Here is a 20999-nt window from a genome sequence, read left to right as displayed (position 1 = left end):
ACTATATTGATGATGCTGAACTTAGTGCGGACACCTGGTCAGCATAGCACACTACAGCCCAGAACTCCTGGGCTCAAGCAATCCTTCTGCCTCAGCCTCCCAAGTAGCTAGGATTACAGGCATGTGCCACCATGCCTGGTCCTACACTAAAATACTTAATTCCTAACACAGCAACATAATTACACATATGCTGTATTTTACTATATAAAAATGGATCTATTATAGTATTAATTATATAATTAAAGTTCTCTGCATCTTTCCTTTATTTGTTAGTTTTTGAAAGAGGTATAGTAAATCTACGTAGAATTTCTCACTACATCTTAATATACTTTTTCTATTATATATGTCAAAGCTGTGCTATGAAGGTCATAAGAGTTCAAAACTGTTATTTCTTTATAATGGAAGATACAATTTGGCAATATGAAATATTTATCTTTGTCCTACTTAATGCTCATCACCTTGGATTTTATATGTCAGATAATGCTCCTGTTACAATTACTTTCTTTATTTATAGAATGCATATTTATTTTTAAACTTTTGGCGGCATGGGTTTAGGTATGCTTCACAAAGAGCTTATTGTTAAAATCTGTGTGTGTCTATGTGTGTATGCGTGCATATGTGTTTGTACCCACATAAACATCATGGCATTTTTCTCTTATTCTAACATTCTTAGTCTTTTAAATAGAGATCCAGATCAGTTATAAACTTATACCTTAAAAATATATTATGTTATAATATGTAGATACAATATAATATAATATAATTTTTATTATTAAAGATTTGGGGGTGATAGGAGATGTGAACAAATGTTCTTATGCTATCATAATCCAAATTATTATTGACTTAAGATTTTTTTTTCAAAAACTAAAATGGTTTGAATAATAAAACTGAACTTCAAAAAAAATTTTAAATCACAGTTAAGAGTTAACTTTTTAAATGCATGCTTATGCTAACAGATTCATGGTCATTCATATGCATAGGAAAAATAAGCGTGCAATGTAATAAATTTATTGCTAGAAATATCAATCTCAATTCACAGAAGATGGGAAGAAACAAAAGTGATGTTCAGTGTCTCTACAATAAACTAGCAAATGAAACAGAAATGTCTCTAACTAAGTAGGGAAGGTAAGTAGCAAAGAAAGAGGTCAATATTTCTAGTGATCAGACGTTTTGGGGACAGGGAGCTCCTGTTCCTCTACTGAAGTCCTAGTAGTTGACATTTTCTCTAATACGTATTGTCCTCTCAATTAGCTGCTGACCAAGTGCTACTAATAGCTTAATATAAAATGTTTCTTAATCAATTTTATAGTAAGTAAAGCTTGGAAAAGATGTGAAATTTTAAGTGGCATATCAAGGAAGACAAGAGTAATAAACTATTTGGTGCTATGCACAGTTCTACTTATTTAATTCCTTCAATGGCTCTGTGAAGGAGGTACTATTACTATTTACAATTTATGTGTTTTTTTGCCAAGGTATGTTTAAATATTATCTAGCTAATCCTTATAGAAACCTTATGCAGTAGGTGATATTTAACCCTGCTTTAGAGATGGAGAAAGTGAGTTTTAAAAAAGCTGAAGACTTGTCCAAGAGACCACTGTTATGTGGCCTTGGGAAATAGGTAGAACTTTTAATGACTGAACATTTGATAAAATGAATTAGTTTGGACAAATTGTTATTGTTATGAGAAATCAACAGACTTTGCCGAATTTAAAAAATAGTCATTATTAGCTAAGAATAATACATTAAGCCACCTGTAATAGAAGGACACTCAACTGTAGTAGATTAACACAATATATGTTCATGTTTTCATACAACAATTAATAGTGAACCCAGCATGTAATGGCATCTCCTGTTATTGTTCCAGGCTTTTCCCTCCACGGTACCACCCGGAGTGTGTGGTTTGACTTTCATGTTGCCACAATATCACAGAATGGCTGCTTCCGCTCCACATTCATGTCTGTGTTCCAGGCAGTCACAGAAGTGGAAAAAGGAAAGGGTAACACCATCAAATATTTCCAAAAATCCACAGAAGCCTCTGCTCATATCTCATTGGCCAGAGGTATGTCTCAAGGCCACATATATGATCTAGGTTGCGATGTTGAGGGTTTCATTATCAAGGAAAATTGCTACACTCAACAAAACCTGGATTCTCTTTTTAAAGATGAGGAGAATGAATAATGGGTGGAACAATCAGCAATTGTTTAACAAGCAGACATGAACAAATGAATTGTATAAATATATTCTCAATATAGTCTTTGAGACAGAGCAGGATTTCTGCTTTTGGGGGAAAAGGGTAGGGAGGAAGTGGTGCTGTGCTAGAGCAGGGAGAGCAAAAGCCACTGCCATGGAAGTTTTAAGAGAAGCAAAGTTTATCCACTGGCAAGATATTTCCCAGTTGTGTGGTTTGCCCAGAGGATCAGACACTTTCTGAGCTCAGCACTAATCATCTTGCATTTTATGGGTCTCTGCAGTGTCATTATTATGGTTCATTATACTGTTTGCAATTGTCTTGGTCAACCTTAAAGATGGGTTCAAAAAAACCTCTTATCTGGCATTTGCTTCCCCAGCACTCACTGCCTGCGCTAAATCAGCTAGGTTTGCCTCTGACCAGCAATGCACTGGGTGAGGCAGGTACTGAATGAAATCAAGGTCGAGGGAAAGTACAAAGAAGGATCTCTGGCATGCCTGCTATGAGTGCTTCTGCCCATCCCTGAATCCTCTCATCCAGGAGGTGCCTCTGTCGTTATGGCTAGTGAGCATTGCTAGGTTCTTCTAGCTTTTAATACAGAGTAAAGTTCTAGTGAAGTGTTTCTCAGAATTTTTCCACTAGTGAACCCCTGATACATGGAACTAATCTTGTGAAGGGGTGTATGTGCATGGATGAGGTGTATGTGTGTGTATAAAGCTTGTTACTTGACATTATTCACTTTTATTCTGGAATTAGCATCCCCACAGTTTACCTGGTGGGGAGGGGATGCTTCCACTTTCAATGTATTGATTTCTCTTGAAGTGCCAGGGTGCGCATGATATTTGACCTATAGAAACATTCTGAAACCAATGAAGACTTATTCTTTTCCTGAGACTTTTAGTAAAAAGACTCTTTCTCTTTTCCCCTGAGATTTTAAACAGAGTAAGTATCAAATCGGAAACCCTGCAACTCATGTTTGGTTGTAAGAATGAATTCAACATAGAGGAGAGAAGGTTGTGAGATGAATAAAGGACATAATGTCTAGGAGACACCTTTGGAGCCTCTGGCCAAGCTGAACTCAAGGCCAGTCCCTTCCATGGACTTCTATTTTATACAGGTTCAAGCAAATATGTTTCTTTAGTATTTAAGCCACCTGGGCACTTTCTGCTATTTGACACAAACAAAAACCTTTACTGATTCATGAACACAAACCCTATATCCTTGAAATGTAAACCAGGTTTAAATTTTCATTTAAATTACTTAACTTTCTGCTTCAAAATTTTTAGGTAATGTTTAATTTCCAAGAGGAGATGTCATATTTATTACATATTCTTGTTCCCTTGACACAATTCTGCATGTACCAGGTGGTATATCTACTGCAATTATAGTAACATGAGCTTGAGGAGCTATGCATACAAGTATAATAGAGAACTTCTGAATCCAAGAAGTTTTCAGGACTCAAAGACAAGGAACTGTAAGGGAAGCATAATAGGCTTTGGCACAAGAAGACTCGTTTGAGACTTTACAAATAGGCAGTACTCACTCTATCCACAAATAAAGCTCCTTTGTAGAGAAATACATAAATATAAAAATTCCATAAGATAGTTACTAGTGAGGTTCACCATCGGAATTTCAACAACTTCATTGAAATAGTTCTATGGAAGCAAAGATATACCAACCACTTTATAAACTAAGATACTGAAGGAAACCAAGTATAATGCTAATATCTGGGAAGTGTGTTTTTTTTTCTCTTTCTCTCTCTCTCTTTCTCAGAGTTATTATTATTTCGCTAGAGCACAATATCTTTTATATTATGGACTACTGAATCAGCTTTTTTATAAAATTAATTTAAGCCTCTGTTTTTCAAAGGGCTCAGATTTTAGATGGGTGTGAAAATAGTACAGATGCTTGATTTGTGTTTTGTGAAGATCCTGCTTTACTATCCGTCACCAAATGTGCACAGTCTGAGAGATGGAGATGATCAAGACATCAAATCTTTCATCAAATTTCTTTCAAGTAAACTTCTTAAGCAGATGCTAGCACATCACTTATCAGAGAGTAGGATAAGTTTTGATTCAAAAGAGTTATTTCAACATCTGCATGATTCCAGAAATCCTGAACAAATGAGAAAAATTGAGCCAAGTATCCTGATATCTTGTTTACCTGTTAGTTAGTACTTTAGTAATTAAAGCCATGTGAATTTTTGTCTTTATGTCCTTATTAATTGAATCAGAAGACTGCAGTAAACTTTAGCTATTGTGTATCTTTTCTCTGGCTAGTAGCTTAAACAAATTCAGATGAAAGGATTCAATATTTTCACCTTTGTCTCCATAATGGATTTTCATGAGCTCTCTTCTTCACATATAAGACTCTAAAATGTTACGCAGTAGCCATAAAATACAACAAATAATTTATTATCCCATCTCCAAACCTTATGCAATAGCCAAATTTTTGCAAGAAAGGAGAATATCAGTCTTATCTTTTGCTCTCATTTATCTAAGCTAAAAGGTATTGGCTCCAAAATTTGCTGTTATATTTTCTTCTTCCTTTACTGAGCCTCTACTTGAATGCTTTTATTTTATTTTATTTTTTCAAGAAAACTAAAGGAATTTAAGATCACTTCGCTACCAAAAGGATAAATGGGCAAGAGAGATTTTTTTGATGCTAGATAATATTTTCAAGGATCATTTCTGCCTAAGAACCTATTATATTTACCTTACCCTCTGCAAAAAGAAAGTGTTAGCTATGGTAGCTTAATAAAAACTATCTATACCTAAGAAAATAGCTATAATAACAATATTTTTAGAAATTACATTATTGAAAATATTGAAAACTATTTAGAATGTTTTGTTAATGTTTGAATCATAGGAAGATTATTTTTCACTAAATACAATAAGAGCAACTGAGCAAACGTATTAAAAAACTCTGCATTCCTATCTCCTGTTTTCTCCAATATCCTAATATGATGATGGTAACTTCAGTTCTTAATAGATGGTAATTACTTGGGTGCTTCTCAATTTTGGTATCTACTTAAATACTCCTCAGAAACTACTGAATGAGCTTTCCAGAATCTTATACACTAAAATAATTCCAACATACTAGTGCTGTAAGGCTATACAAACCAAATAGAATACTTATTTTATATTAATGAAAATTCTGAAATAGCAGAATTGAGCTCTAGCAATAAAAAAAGCATCATTTAAAAAAAAACTGGCAGTGCTTAATTACAGCCTACAAAATTCAATTTGATCATATCTACCCCTTAAATTTTTATTCAACAACAATGAGTGGGTTGAGAAGCCCAAGCTATCATGTTCTAAGTACTTTCCAAGTATCAGGTCATTTATATCTATTATTATGAAAGCAAATGAGAGAACTGTGTGCATTAATCCCAATAATTCTAGTGATTCAAGAACCACAAATCAAAATGGGGAAAGGAGATAACTTATGACAAAACCTTGATAGCTATTTTGAGGAAAAGATATGAGATCTGCACATTGACTGATAGAATCTTGTGATTATACTAGTTCACCCCTGGCTCAGCCAACAGTGAAGAAGGCAGCCTGGTAATGGAGAAAGAAAATAAGATCTTAACTTTCAGACACTTCTTGGCCTGTTCCTCTCCTTAAAAACATTCTATATTCCAACTGATATCTTAACTTTTTAACCACACATTCTCTTCTTTTGCTTTTGGTAAAATATCTATTTTAATTTATCATTTTCTTATGAGTCAAACAGTTCAAAAGTTCTTAAGAAAAATTTCTCCCACCTACCTGCTTTACTCTTGTTCTGCAGAGGTGAATTTTCTTTGTGTCTGTGGTTGGCTTTATTGGTTGTAGGTCCATAATCTTAAATAGTGTTATATTTCATTTCTTGATTTTTAAATACTATACTGTCCTAGGATACCAAAATATGCAAGATAAAACCTTAACTCACATAAACTACACAGTTTGGAAGATAATTACATTTCTTATACTTGACATTAATATTACACTAACCTCATTAATGAGTTAGAAGCATTCCTTCATTTTTTTTATCTTCAGGGAGAGCAAACATAATATAGAAGATATTCACCTTTAACCTTTGGTGGAATTAATCTATAAAACTGTATTTTTTTTTCATGATGATTCTAAACACATGTTTCAACTTCTTTAACAGTTATAGGATTTTTCAGGTTTTCTCATTCTTTCTAAACCAGTTGTACATTGCGTGGGTCTAGAACTTTCTTCATTTTATCAAAAGTTTTAGGCAGTTGTAGCAGCTCCTCTTGGGGTTTCACTGCTGCCCAAGGACGACAAGAAGAAAGATGCTGGAAAGCCCGCTGAGAAAGACAAAGACTCAGTGAACAAATGTAGGGCAAGGCCAAAGAGAAGAAATTGTTCAAAGGCAAAGTTTGGGACAAGCTCAATAATCTAGTTTTGTTTTGACAAAGTAACATTCGGCAAAGTCTATAAGGAAGTTCTCAACAATATGCTTATTACCCCAGCTGTTGTCTCTGAGATACTGAAGAGCCCCATTCCTTGGCTAGGGTAACCTTTCAGGAGCTCCTTAGTAGAGAATTTATTTAACTAGTTTCAAAGCAGAGCTTGAGTAATTTACATCACAAACATCAAAGGTGGGGATGCCCCAGCTGCTGGTGAAGATGCCTGAAAATCAGGTCCCACCAGTTGTACATTTTGAAAAATAAAACTTTATTAAATAAAAAAGTTTCAATTTACTAACAAAAAGAAAACCTTATAATTTTCTATTATGCATTAGTATCTTTGCAATTCCTGTTGTATCCAGGCTCCTATTTTCCCTTGAACAACCTAGCTACAGATTTTTCTACTTTTTATTATTCTATTTTAACTTGATTTGTTTCTTTTTAATTTGTCTTTTATTCTATTTTATTTTAAAACTTTTAAAGCAGCATGCTTATTAGTTTTCATCCTTTTCTCTTTTGTAATATGAGAACTTTAAAACTCTAAATTTTTGTATAGATACAGTTCTTTCTATATGTTATTATCTTTTAGTTGTAAAGTTTAATTACATTTTAATTAACATTATATATTTTCATCATTATTTCTTCTGTGATCCATCAGTTATTTAAAATGTATAATGTTTTAAAATTTTTATCTTTTTGTTATTGTCTTAATAGAATTGTGATCAAAACATGTGCTTTGAACGTTAACAATTCTTTGACTCTTTTAAATATTGCTTTAGAGTTTAATAATAATTACTTTTTGTAAATGTGTCAGGTTTCCTTAAGAAAATGTGACTATAGTTAGATCACAGTGGTTAACTGTGTTGGCATTTCCCTTTGCTCCAGACCAACCCGGGTGATTAGACATTCTACACAAGGGGAAATAGGTCGGATGGAGGCAGACAGTGGCTCACAGCAAACAACCAGAGTCAAGTACTACTTTTTTTTATACAGTAAAATAGAGTTTCTAGTATTTTATTTTAAAAAAATAAAGTAAGCTTTAGGTTGATTCATCTGCTTTCAGATACACTTTCAAATATTTATAGTAACAAATGCAAGTTATAATGTAAGATGTAGATTGTAATGAAATAATAATGGCTTCGTATTGTATACCATATTTTATTATTTTAGGAATTTTTAAAATTTTTTTTTACTTAATTCTTATAACAAATAAGTGAGGTAGAAATTATTATTCCTTTTACAGGTGATATTTACTTAGTATGTACTTGTAAGTCCAGTAGTTGTGGCCATCACAGCCAGGCACAGGCAGGTTCCCATTCAATTCGGGCAGACGGTAAAGATACTGCCGAGCCAGAAACTGGTGGGCCATTCCTTTATTCTAGCCTCCCACCTGGCAGGTGAGTAAAAACACACAGGACTCCAAAACCCACCCATTCAGAGCTCACAAAGCTACTGACACATCTGGGTCTTCCTAGAATCAAAGGTCCCCCACCAGCTCAGTCACGTCTGGTTTCCCATCTGCCAACATGGCTTCTTACTCTGCAAAACTGGCTTTCTCTCCTTCTCTTCCATCTTGGCTTCTTTTTCTTCCTTCTTTCTCCTTCTAAAAAACTACCTGGGCCCACAAAGACCCCTCCTACAGCACACATTAGCATAACAATGGCCCTTCCTAAGCAGAAAGGTAATTAGCAGTTTCACCTGGCTGCGCCATTTTTAACAATAAAAGTGAGCAAATTTAAATAACACAAATTTTACAAACTCATTTGCCCAACAGTACTTAACAACTTGTACAATCCAAGCTAGCTGGCCAGAGATAAAGAGCTAGAATTGCCTCTGGATCAACCTTAGAACTCTGCTCTCAGCCATTTCCCTCTTCCAACTAGGCTCTGCAGATGACACAAAAGAGGGATGAGATTTGTTCTTGCTGCCAGTGACCTTGTACTTTCATTAGAGACACATGTTTCATGTGCTAAAATAATTATAAAATGGTAGTGGTTAGAGAAATAATAAAATTCTAACATGAAATTTGTATGATGTCATGCATGCAATCTTAGGAAATTGTCAGAAAGGAGAGGTCATTATTATTGCAGTTCTTAGAAGAAGTTTCAAGAAAGGTGAGATTTGAAATGAAACTATAAATAGTGTTAGGATCAGATAAATGAAGGAAATACGTTCAACTGGACTGCTCGACTGAATGAAGCAGTGGTTTATATATTTTATATAACTTAAGCCGGTAGACTGAAAATGTGGATTTGCTTTAGTAGAGAAAAGAGGAGAGGGTCATCTTGGTTAAGGGTGCAATGAATAGGAGTAGCTATGGAGTCCATGGAGGGGAAATAGGAGTGGAGGGAATGCTGAGAGTTGTGAGAGGCACGTTTGAATTGGTTAGGTGACGTCAAAGCCTGTGTTTGGACTTGGTCTGAGGGAAATTAGAGGACAATTATAATTTTCTTTTGTTCATAAGGAAATGTTAGAGAAAATAATTTCCCTCATGTGTAAATTCTAGTGAATTGGAAACAATATCACAAGAAAGTACATGTTCTACTCTCTCCCCCTCTCTAATACATTCCATTGTTTCTTAATCCCCAAAGACAAGAAGATTTTGTTTGGTTTGACTTCAATCTCTTTTACTGGCATTGAAGTCCATTTCCTCTCTTGTCTTTCCTCCATGAAGGTGAAAAATCAATTGCAATATTTTTCAATATAGTCATAGTTTAATTTTTAATCTGTTCTTAATTTCTAAATGACATTATTGGAAACCGTAGTTTTATTTATCACGGTAGTAGAAATCTGATCGCCCTCATCACCTGACCTCATTTTTCATTTGCAAGGGTTGAGTCACACACATAGCAAATATCACTGTAATAAAAAAACATGTCAAACTGACTTATCTTCCTGTGGACTTATTCCGTTGACTAAATTTTATACATTTCAAAAAACCCAGTTATTTTGGTAACATGCAAATGCAGCCTGAATTTTGGTCTCAGAACTGCTGAGATCGGGAAAGACTTTTGAAAGCTGAGAGGTCTAGTCAAGCATCTGCTTCTAGCTGTTGAATTTAAGAGGATCTGTTCCAGATCGAGCTACATGGATTGTGTTGAGAGAAAAACACATTAAGATGGCAAAATAATAGTCAATTTTATGATTTCTGGTGTTAACCAGAGTTAGGGGCCTGTGACTGCTCAGCATTAAACAAGCCATGTTGAAGCAAATTGAGATATAAGACATTTTTCTCCAACTCCTGGCGTCTTAATATGAAGATCAACCTCAAGAACATACATAGTTTGGTTTGCATTCAGCAGAAATTAAAGACATTAATATTTCAGTCATTTATTTTTCAACAAAGGTACTAGAGAATTTCTTCCTAAATTTTGATGTGTTTTTAGAAGTAAACAGTAACAAAAATGCAAATTCTCAAATTAGAAGATATTCAAAAGTGCTGTTATTAGATCTTAAGTGGATATTGGTATTGATTTTCTATCTAGATTCTGTATCCAATGTCATCTGTAGGGGCCAATATGAACAAAAACAAACTTGAAACACTTTTCTATGATGCTGCAAGAGTAAGGGATGATCTCTAATATATATATATAATATATAATATTATACATACATATTCTATATATATTTATTTTAATGCTGATATTGAACTTTTCTTCATACTGAACCTCATATTGCTGGGTATTTTAAGTTGTTTATCCAGAATCTGACACATTTAACCTATGTAATTCTGGTGATAATTGCTGAATTTCCCAAATTAATAGGAAAACTGGCACAATACTAGATAATATCAGAATTTGTTATATATGAAGTGCCAATTTTCTGTAATTAGGGGAAATTGCTAATTATCACTGAAACTATTCATTAATATTTGTAGAAAGATAAAAATTAATAGAAATGCATTTTTAATGGATAAAATTTTTGAAAAATACCTGCTGCCATTCTTTTGATAAATTCAGCTCTTTGCATCTTAACAAACAACTGGGCACTTGTTAGGAAAGTGGAAGGAGCATTATTTTCCCAGAGGTTACAATGGAATGTTTAAAATGAAAGACTTATATATCACTGAACTAGGACTTTCAGTGTTCAAGTGCAAATTAGGAGAGTCTAATACTTAATCACTTAATACCAGTACCTTTCCATAAAAGGTCAAAGTGGCCCTGGCTCATGAAATAAAGGACAGAGTCCTCTACACTTATTTAGTGTTATGAAAAAAGGCATTTATTTGTGAGATTTGCCTATAATAATGCTAATTATCACTGTTATTTCACATAATTTTAAGAATATGATTAACTATGAGCAATAGCATTGAAATGGGCTATCATTTTCAAAGTTTATGAAATGTTTACCAGAGACAGCCTTTTAAAGTCTTATTTCTAAGCATGTTCTTTGACCCAGAATGAAAAGAAGTGCAAATGTAAGTAATGTTTGAGAACCCTGAAATCTAATAATTGCCTTTGCTTTTCAAGAAGAGTTCCAATATGTGCTCATTAACATACAGAAACTATCAGAAAAAATGATAAACATTTTTTTTTTTTTGCCAATGGGAGCTAAAGACAAAAGCATTATAAGATAGTGAATTATTCATTTGTTCAACAAATATTTCTTGAACCTCTATTCTGAGAAAGGTACTGAGGCAACCATAGGAGACTACAGAGTTGTTGGACTAGACAGGTTGGAAGGACAGAAAACAGAGTTGGCAAAGAAAACTGGTGATCCAAGGGCAAGATGAAGCTGAGATGAGCTTGTCTACAGGGGATGGACCAAGAAGACTGAGGGATCAAAGCGATGCCAATGACTTTAGGGTCAGGAAGAAGGTGAACAGAGTCAGGGAAGCGGTGAGGGTAATTAGCTGAGAAATTGGAAAAGATGTCCTTGGCTGAATAAAGCCACGGACAAAATTCAATTCAATTTTGTATAATATTGATTGAGCTCTTACTAGGTGTTGAATATGGTCGACCCATAATTTTGAAAACTTAAGAAAGAAAAATTAGTGAATACACATTATATTTTACCTGTGATGTCAAATATTCCCGCTTCTTTATATTAATAATGGTACTGATGATTAAAAAGTCACTGCTAGTGGACATTAAACAGTGTTTTGCAACTTAGGTTTTTGAGATCATGAATAGATCTTATCATGGAAAGTGATCGTAGATGCAATCTAACCTAACCTGCTCACCCCATGCTACAATTCCAAAGGCATTTACTTTAGGAAAAGTAACACTTACAAGGATCATATTAGATTACCAAAGGAAAGGGAGTTGAAAGTTACTCTGTTATTCCAGCAGGGAAGCAGCTGTCTGGAGAAACAGACTTCAGTACTATCTTCCTTATCTGATAGATTTTCCAGCACTGTTGTCCGAGCTTAGGTCCACTGGGATCAAGTTCTAGTTTTGACGATACCTTTTCTAATACCTAGTACTCAGAAATGAATGTAATTTGCAGATGTGTTCTGACCAGGAAGAGTCGGGAATGCTGCTTAGGTTATTTTACTTCAGTTCATACTTTTCAAGATTTGTAAGAAGGTCTCTAGCTCAAAAAAATCCCATGCTGGCCACTCTATCAATCAATCAGAGTTCTTAGCTAAAGCAAGAAAAACTTACTGTGACTGACATATGAAAAAAAAAAAAAAAAGAAAAGAAATGTATTAAAAAATATTGAGTATCTTACAAAATCTCCACCAGGGCCAGAAAACTACTCAGAGTTGATGCAGCCAGGAGTGGCGCCCCAAGTCATGTTTCAGGGGCAGATTATCTAAGCAGAGGTTTTGAAGCTGGGCAGCCAACAAGACTGACAAGATGACGGTCGGCGTCCCCTAACCTCCTTACTTCATACCTTTTCACTGAGACTCATACAAAGACCAAAACTCCCTCTAAATCTGTTACTTTTAAAAAATATCCCATGGTAGGTAAAGAGTTCAGTGTTTTAGTTTCTAACTAATACTTTTCTCTGCTAGTTTACATACAGACTGCATGCAGGAGTACGGTTATCAGGAATTTTTTTCTTAAGTAAATAAATGATAATGACAGCACAGTATTGAAGACTTACTATGGGTAACCAGAGGTCAACTTTTTTTTTAAGTGCTCGGGAATCATTGACATCTGCAGAAGAGCATGGCGTTGTCTTGGTTTGGACAGCATCACCCTGCAGAACTTCACTTATTTGAGATGAGAGTTCAGGACTTCGAGCCCTGACCAGGCATACTTATATCCACAGGACAGAATATAATCATATGAAATATGGGATGTGCTTAGTCATGTGGCTACTTTACAACACCATCATAGATTGGTAATGATGGACCTAGATAATAATCATACTACGAAATTCACCAAACTCTCACTGAGCTGTCAGCGTCCTAAGTGCTTTATGTGCATTAATTTATGTAGTCTCACTGTCCTAGAAGAAGACTGTTTTCATCTTGTTTTGCAGATGAGAACATTGAAGCAGACAGTCAGTTACCTACCTGCGCAGGCTTACATATCTTGTACGTGGTCAGAGCCAGGGGGGAAGCCAGCAGTCTGACCCACTCAGCCCAGCTGCCTGTTAGAAAAGCAAACAGCAACCATCCAGAGTTCTCTCTGGTGGGTCAGGAGTACCATGCCTGCAGGGAACATGCTTTTACTCTGGTGGTTGGCACTTCTCAGCTGAAACGAGAAGCCATTTTATAAAATATATGCTGATATTTTTCTCTCTCAGTCCAATCCCAAATGCAGGAGGCACTCTGACTACCGGTGTGAAAAATATTCCCCGCATCTCAACTGATAAATTCTAATGGCACTCTGATGCCTTTTGTGACTTTGTTTAGATTCATTTAGTGCGCCAAGCATAAACGGCAGAAATCTTCCACATACAACCATCCCATTGCCTATTAATTAGAACCTTCTTTTAATTGCACAGGCGCTTCATCATTAAGTCAATATAGTTACAGGGTAGAATTCTCGGGGGGGGGGGATTTATTTATAGGAAGCAAGCGATGTTAAAAACAACAGAAGCAGCAAACAATAAAACTCCCCATAACATCTACAAACACCCCTCCCCCATCTCCGTAAATCATTTGAGGACAAAACTCCATTTTCTAGCTGCGGATTAAAATGCACTTGAAGCTAAGCTCCGTTCCACACCCCCGCTGAGTTGTGAGGTCCTGGACCTTTCCACTCTGGGTCTTTTGCTCCCTCCTTTTCAAACTTATTTCTTCTTCTCCCTGCATGAAGTAGCCAGTACCCTCCTCCTCCGGGTTTCCAGTCAAAACAGGAAAAGATCACACATCTGTCTTTTGCATCAGATGCTTTGGTTCTATTTTTTATTTCACTGATTAACCATTACCTCATCCAAGCATTTGCATTTGAGGTCACTTCAGCTCTCAGTAGTCCAAAGGAACGTCCTCTATTGACACAGGATGGGAAAATCCGAGGCAAGGCAGGACGGAATGAAATCATTTCTAGGTCCTGAATGTAGACTCCATTTTACATTTTTAGGTCACGTTGAAATTGGGTAGTAGAAAGGTTCAGAACCTTTTCTTCTTTACCTTCCAGGGGGACAAAGAGACAGCCGGCAGAGACTGACAAAGGCTGGTGGGTCGGGACCTTGGTTTCCGCCGCCCTCACTGGCCTGCCCCAGGCCCATGCCCTGCACAGAGCCGATCTCCATGCCCTTGCCCAGGTCTGCCGCCCCACCTCCCACCCCTCCCCCACCTCAGCCATAACTCCCTTTCTTCCTCCTTCTCACCAAAGTGCCCAGAAGTATACATGCTGACTGTCATCAAAGGTTATTTTGATTAATGTTATGAAGTTCCAGACACATACTCATTAGTGGATGCATAATTATATACAGTGCTGCTTGGATAATTCTGCCTTGAAAAATAATCTATAAACACTCTCATCTTGCCATCTCTGGCTTGTGTTTTAAGTAGTATTGGCTCCTTACTCTTTGGAGTTTTGAGTAAGGTTTTCTGCTGTTCACATAACCTAGATTTGTGAGTCACTGTGTACAAAAAATAGCATTCCCCCTGCTACCACAAGTCTTGTCATCAGTGCCAGTTGTCACCACTGCTGATGCCACCACCTTATATTGTGGAATTCACATTCATCTGATGCCTCAGTTTCTTCATCTCTAAAAATAAGAAAAGTTGGATGGGGCTCATAGTTTTTTAAACAGTTATTTGTAATTTGTGGCATGCCTCTTGATCTTTTATTCCAAGTGAAAACCTATAAAGAGCTTAAATTTTTATCTTGCACTTCAAAGAAAATACTTGGTTTTATTATGTTTCCAGATGAAGTTCACACTAAATTGGGAAGAGCAAACGATACAGAGCTGGATCACTTGCTCCATCTCCTGGTTCCGGACAAAGAGAAAATGGGCAGAGCAGAGGGCAATGGGAGACAGGCCTGTTTGCTCACATTGGGCTCCTATCCTTTAGCAGGTGGATAAAGCCCTGGAGAATTTATTAATCTCTCCTGCTATATTCCTCAAGCCTGAGTGGCCAAACCTGAAAAGATGGGATACTGTCCTATTCGCATAGTGCCCATACTGTCCTGGAAGAAGTTGAAAGTGAAGTTAATACTCAAGGAACCTATGAACTCGGCTGCCTGTGGCAGAATGTCCCAGCAGAGCATGGGTGACCACAGCAAGCATGTGTGGTCCAGGGCTAGATAAGATGCCACTGAAAAGCTATTGTTTCTCTGATAGTCAACAAAATACAATGCATATCCTGTGCCTACTTTTTTATTAGCTTTGTTTAATCTGGACTCTTCTGCCTCATTTCTCATATATTGACCCAAGGTTTGAAGGCTCACTTTGTTATATGAACCTTCTTTTTCATATCTTTGTTTGTTTTCTCATTTCTCTTTAATCTTTTCTTCTAGCTATTAAGGCCCCTGTCATACATCAACCCTCATTGGCCCAGGTGGCAGCTTCTTCATTTTGTAGAATACCTAATTTTACCCACTACTTTGGATTTGGGGCTAGGTTTCCTTTAAAAAAAATTCCTATACTGCCTGATTTTATACTTAAAGCTCAAATAATTTAAAAGCCTATTATTTGAAGAAAGGTCATTTCTAATCAGTAATACACAAGGAAGAAAATCTGATTTTTCCCAAAAGAAAATTCTTGACAACCTATGAACTCTATGGAATGGAGCATAAGAATTCTCTCTGTGGTGATGAAGCAACCATGTCGCTGAGCTCACATCACCGAAGAGACTCTATGCATAGACTGTGTGTTAATAAAATAATATTTATGATTCAGTCTTTTTCCCCTTTTAAGTATCAAGCTGTATCCTGGAGGAACAAAAATAAAAGAAGTTGATGCCTACAATATAACTATTAAGGGGAAATTTGCTGCACTGTTATTGGGATGTAATTGGTACTGAGCATCACAATGCACTTGTAATTGGGTCTGTACTTGTTCACTTCAAGGGTTCCATGCTATTTCTACTTGAACCCATTTTTTTGATACCGTTCAGCTCAGCAGTGCCAGCTAACTCTTGTTATGCAGTTGAAAAACTGTGGCCATTAAAAATAGGATACAGTATGATTTTGTTTTGCAGCACTGCATGGAAAATCAGTTGCTGTTCATAACAGCTCTGTGGTTGGTTGATTTAAAGCAGGGAGATGACTTAGAATTGACAAGCAGACAGGTTGTGAAAAGGGATATTGTATCTTTAAGGCTTTCTGACTGATTGTGTTTAACTGCGCCACGCAGCAGGCAGTAATTAGGCTGGAGCTTCACTGAGAGGCTTAAAGCACTGGCTCTGGTCCTCCATTTTCCAGAATTCTTTTTTTTTAAAGCACAATTTTTTTTATTTGAACATATAATTGTTTACAACTATGAGTGAGTGTGTGAGTGAGCAAATGAAACCTGACCCAGAGGCTTCCTGTTCAGTGTCTGGGGTGTATCTTGTGTCCACCGGCCTTTGGGAGACCAGGTGGTTGCCCTGGGAAGCAGTGAGAACCAGGAAAGGAGAACATGACATGATGACATGATGCTGGAGAGGGTCGAGGTACTCTTGACGTGAAGGGAAGGCAGCTCATAACGTGACATGGTTTCTTCTGGCCCCATTCACAATGTTAGTGAAACTAGTTGAAGTATGCTTCTAAGATTAATAGACAGAATGCCTAATAATTTTTATTTAGGGGAAAGAAAAATATTCCTTTACCTAGGCTGTCAAGTAGAAAAGAGACTATAGTATAGAAATCAATCAAATAAGTCATTATCTTAAGAATAGTTTCCATCCACCACTCTGCTACCTCCTCTTTCTTCCTCCACCCACCTCTTAAAATACCCCATTGCTGTTTTGGAAAGCAGTGAACATTGTCAATTTGTTATTATTTGGTAAAGACTGAGTTTCAAGTTTTCCAGGCACTTGTTATCACAGAGGAGCAGTTGAGATATCTTATGTTGACCTTGTAAGAAATGAATGTTCTGTTTATTGCAGCATTGTTCACAGTGGCCAGGACATGGAAACAACCAAAAAGCCCATCAATAGACGACTGGATAAAGAAGATGTGGCACATATACACTATGGAATACTACTCAGCCATAAGAAATGATGACATCGGAACATTTACAGCAAAATGGTGGGATCTTGATAACATGATACGAAGCGAAATAAGTAAATCAGAAAAAAACAGGAACTGTATTATTCCATACGTAGGTGGGACATAATAGTGAAACTAAGAGACATTTATAAGAGTGTGGTGGTTACGGGGGGGAGGGGGGAATGGGAGAGGGATAGGGGGTGGGGAGGGGCACAAAGAAAACAAGATAGAAGGTGACAGAGGACAATCTGACTTTGGGTGGTGGGTATGCAACATAATTGAACGACAAGATAACCTGGACTTGTTATCTTTGAATATATGTATCCTGATTTATTGATGTCACCCCATTAAAAAAATAAAATTATATAATAATAATAAAAAAAAAAGAATATACCTTAAAAAAAAAAAAAAAAGAAATGAATGTTCAATTATTATTGGTTTGACCACAGTAACTGTCTTCAGTATCAGTCAGGTAACGGTAGCCGAATTCCACCTTGAGCTCAAGATGTTACACTGGGTGTTGTGAGAAATAAAAATTGTTCTGGAATGTAATTGTAATTTTTCCTGACACTATGTCCAAATTTTTTTTCCTTTTGCTAATTCTACTCAATTTCACATAGATCTGGATACAATTTCACTCTTAAATTGTTATATTTTTCTTTTTCTTAGTAACTGAATTTCTTTTTAAAAACATTTTAACTATAAGTATCTTTACCTATCCATGCTACAACTTCTATGGATTATAATTGTGTAAGGATCATGGACATTTTTGGTTTTAAATAATAGCTCCTCATATTTGAGATCACTTCAGAGTTTTTGACATATTTTATATCACATTAGGATGTCATTTAGGTCTCCGCACTATCTTAAGGGTGGTTGGGTATGCAATATCATCACTTTTAGAAGTTCAGGAGGTAGGCACTGAAAGGGGTTGGGATTAGGAACCAGAATTGTTGAACTCTGCTCTTCTCGCTATAACAAGATCATAATTCAATCTCAGAATGACGTGTCTTTACATTTAAGAGTAATGGAAAATTCTAATATAACTTTATGATATCAAATCATGGATAAAAGTAAAAGGCAACAAGGGAATTCTGATTTTAAAAATTTGCCTCTACCAGTTTTAAGCCAACACCCATCTTTTCTCTATAAAGTTTCAAACATTCAGAAGCACTTTTTTTTCCTTGGTTTTGATTTTTTTGGGAGCACTGCCTAAAAGATAAATTACTTTAATCTGTAGGCTAACTTGCACTGATATATTCATCTTTCTCAACATGCTTTGTCCTAAGGTCAGTACTTCTTTGAGAGATTTGAACTAAATAAATTATTAATGTGTATCAAAATCTACTTGCTATTAGTGTAAACACATTCAAACTATTTCACATTATTGCTTTGAAAGAAACAAAGATGAATTTCATTCTATAGTTCAGATTTCAAATATACGTGTGTTTATTTCTCTATATATCTATGTCTAATACCGAGGTCAATATTTCTATAAATTTCTAAGGTTGGATCATTTTATCGTGGTGACAAATGCCCCTTGAAATTTGGATGTACAGAAGATCAAGGATTAAATTGCAATTTTCCCCCCAAAGTGACAATGAGCCTAATTCACTGTCAGTTAATGCCAGGTGTTTCTCTCCCTAGTATTAAGTTCTTCAAAACAGTGGCTGCACAGGACACTATTCAGAGAGGCTTAGTGCTGAGGAGAAAATTATTACATTAAATCGAATGATATGAATAATTCATAACATCACATTTTATAATCCTGGTGTTAAGCATAAAACTAGTGGTTTATTTTTCAGCAAAATGTTTTTGTATCATTTTAGATAGTGCATAATGCAAAGCAATAACTGCATACATAATGCAGGAAGGATGGTAGTGAATAGGGTCCTTAATAGTGCTTGCAGTATCATCTAGGGTGTGATCACAATAAATACATTTTGAACCAATGCCCATGGGTGCCCAGTGCTTGCTGGAATCTTCTGAGTCCAATAGAGTGGCTGCCTTTTAATTTGTTTTTGAATATTACACCTGACCTTTATGACGGACCTGAAAGTCAGTCCTTGGATATTGCTAAACCTACAAATGCTTTTGTCCGCTTTCCATTCAGTTTACTAGGAGGGCCATTGTATTTGGGGTAAATAGCTGATTCTTAAAATGATGTTTGCTTTTTTTGATATGGAGTTGGAAATACTATAGAAACCCATAATGACTGAACTTACATTCTTTGATAAAAGATTTAAATATTCTGGGATAAAATGCCATTTATTTAGCAATTCAGCCAGGCACCTATTAAGAATGTCATTTATATCTCGGAACTAAATAAATAATTCCTTGTGTTATTTGAATCATCTTTGTATTTTGTAGAGAAACCATCTTTTTTTTTTTTTTTTTTTTAATAATTATCAAAGGACATTGAAAGTGGCCTTGCAACCACCGTGAAGCAGCGTCCAGGTCATACACAGAAGAGCAATGCTCTAACATGATTCTGGTTTTTCTGTTACAATTCTGGCTGAAATGATTGTGTACCTGGGCCATCTACAGCTGCCTTTCCCACACCCTCCTGTGGACAGCTCCAGGGGAAACTCAGGAAGCCAGAATGGACACCTGCTGATTCGCCCACATATTTGTCTTCAATGAAAGAATGGCATAGGCCAGTGGATTTCAAAGCTTTTCGCAAAACATCTCCACATCTGACGTCTCAGTAGTCTATATCAAGCATTTGTATTACTTACAACTAATTAAATATACCATCCGGGCTTTACAACATAAACACATCTGCTAATAATGTTGTAACCTGCATTATTATTTACTTGAAAGAATATATGAACAGTTAATGGCTGTTAGTAACCTTGAAACCCTGACTTATTTATAATAAATATTAATTATTGTGTGTATAGAAATGAGCTTTCTTTTAAACATTTTTTTCATACAAAGTTAAAGTATTTTATTTACTATGATACCAAGAATATGATTGAAATTCCTAATTTTAAGATTTTAAGCAGACTGCCAAATGGGTAGATTATGATACTGTTGTTAGGGAAAAAATTAAGAGATGTGGTATTTAGAAGTAAACTATTTTTGTTGAGAATGTTTAATGAAAAAAACTTGATGACCCAATTAAAAGGACTGGAAATGCAGATGCAGCATTGGATTTGAGATGCATGATGCATGCAGCTTAACGCTCCTTCTCCTGTGAAGGAGATGCCGTATTTCCCCATGTATAAGATGCACCTTAATTTTGGGGCCTGAAATTTGAAAAAAATGTATTACATAAAGTTATTGAACTCAAGTTTTACTCATCCTAAAATTCATACAACTCCCCATCACTGTCAAAACTCCCATCCATTAGCTTGTCCTCATCTGTGTCTGATGATGAATCACTGTTTTCAACAATGAGTGAAAAACAAGCCCGAAAAAGCAGGAAATGCAAGTTAAAACACCTGCAACCACTGTATAAGACACACTCAGTTTTTTAAGCCCCAAATTTTTCGATAAAAGGTGCATCTTATACTTGGGGAAATACGGGATATAAATTACATAGATTGAACTGGAAATTTAGCTTTGTAAAAGGAACTGATATTCTTCTGAGGAGTGCAAATCCCATGTAAAAATCCAAAAGTTCTATGACTTAAAACCATGCCAGAGTTAGAGAGAGACAAAAGCTAGTTTCCTTGCCCAACCCCCTTATTTTTATAATCCTCTTTAAAGTTACCAAGTTTTGATGACTGACTAGTGGTTGATGATGTGATCACTAGATCCCTGGAAACCAGCTCATCCTGTCTCTGTCCCAAAGCCCTAGCACAGCTGCTTTATGAGAGGCCAAAGATGTAAGGTCTCCCCTGCC

General features: G+C 35.9%; 1 pseudogene; it reads left to right on the top strand.

Annotated features, from left to right (window-relative positions):
• Positions 1–545: 545 nt before the first annotated feature.
• LOC136398543 (small ribosomal subunit protein eS25-like) lies at positions 546–6838 on the top strand (annotated as a pseudogene).
• Positions 6839–20999: the final 14161 nt, after the last annotated feature.

Source organism: Saccopteryx leptura, chromosome 3 (assembly GCF_036850995.1).
Source record: "Saccopteryx leptura isolate mSacLep1 chromosome 3, mSacLep1_pri_phased_curated, whole genome shotgun sequence".
In the NCBI taxonomy this organism is placed as follows: Eukaryota; Metazoa; Chordata; class Mammalia; order Chiroptera; family Emballonuridae; genus Saccopteryx; species Saccopteryx leptura.
Note: the sequence above shows the minus strand (reverse complement) of the source record. Positions and strands in the feature narration are given on the sequence as shown.